Below are 1,056 nucleotides of genomic sequence, written 5' to 3'. Positions count from 1 at the left end.
TCTGTATCCGTATCTGTACTCGGACTGGGTGGGGCCTAACCCGGAAATGGTCAGGTTTAACCCGGAAGTGGGTCTGGTTGTCTTGGAATGGGCGGGGCTTTAACCAGTATGTTATTTTAAGCATGCAATTGATATGGGTTGATCATAAATTGTTATATTTATTGCTGATTAGAAAACTATTTCCATGACAGCATCAGCATTGAGCTTCATGGTGTTGTCATGGTAAGAAACAAACTATATAGGCCTACAGTATATAACAAGTTTTGCAACAATAAATACAACAATGTGCTTGCAATTATTAAGTAAAATGTAATGAACACGAATTTTCATACTCAACAATATAACTTTATTCTTTAACTTTAATTTTTCTATGATCAGTGTGATCATTTATTTATTTTTGGTTCTTTTTTATTTTCACACTCACAGACACACACACTCAATTGTGAGTGTGTGTGTGTGTCTGTGAGTGAGTAAGATACAGAGAGAGAGAGAGAAACACAGAGAGAGGGGGGGGGAGGTGGAATGTGTTTGTGTGTGTAACTTAATTTGTAATATTATTCATTTATACCGCAACTGCCTTTTATTTATTTTTTTATAAAACACAGCAAGAAAGTTTCAGACTCTCAAAAAAACTGGTTAGAGCCAGCAGGCAGTTAAAAAAAAAAAAAAAACTCAGACGGCAGAGATGCAACGCGAGTCACATTCTACCAAGCACTATGTCTGAACAAACTCCACGGTTACCAGAAGTCTCCTGGTTGCTAGGTACTAGTTCAAATCGAAGTATAAAACAAACCTGAAGCTTGAAGAAACCCTAAATGTTAACGGGAAAGCCCCGCAGACCTGAGGAGAGAGCTGTTCACTTCTCTGTGTCCTGAGTGCGTGTGAGCGGAGCGGCACACAGCAACACAAGAAATCTGTGTGTGTAGGGAGGGGCGCTGGGACTAGCCTATCACAGAATAGTGTATTGGAGAGGCGCTGTGACTGGTACTGTGACTAGCCTATCACAGAAAGGTGACACAGTCAATGGAGACTTTCATTGAATCCGAGTACAGATAT

At 40.0% G+C, this 1,056-nt stretch overlaps 1 protein-coding gene across 1 annotated transcript in view; it reads right to left on the bottom strand.

Annotated features, from left to right (window-relative positions):
* LOC116674250 (coagulation factor XIII A chain-like) overlaps positions 1-1,056 on the bottom strand; it is a 32,082-nt gene that overhangs the window by 12,122 nt on the left and 18,904 nt on the right. The gene's annotated exons all lie outside the window — the stretch shown is intronic.

This window comes from Etheostoma spectabile, chromosome 24, assembly GCF_008692095.1.
Source record: "Etheostoma spectabile isolate EspeVRDwgs_2016 chromosome 24, UIUC_Espe_1.0, whole genome shotgun sequence".
NCBI classification, from domain to species: domain Eukaryota; kingdom Metazoa; phylum Chordata; class Actinopteri; order Perciformes; family Percidae; genus Etheostoma; species Etheostoma spectabile.
Note: the sequence above shows the minus strand (reverse complement) of the source record. Positions and strands in the feature narration are given on the sequence as shown.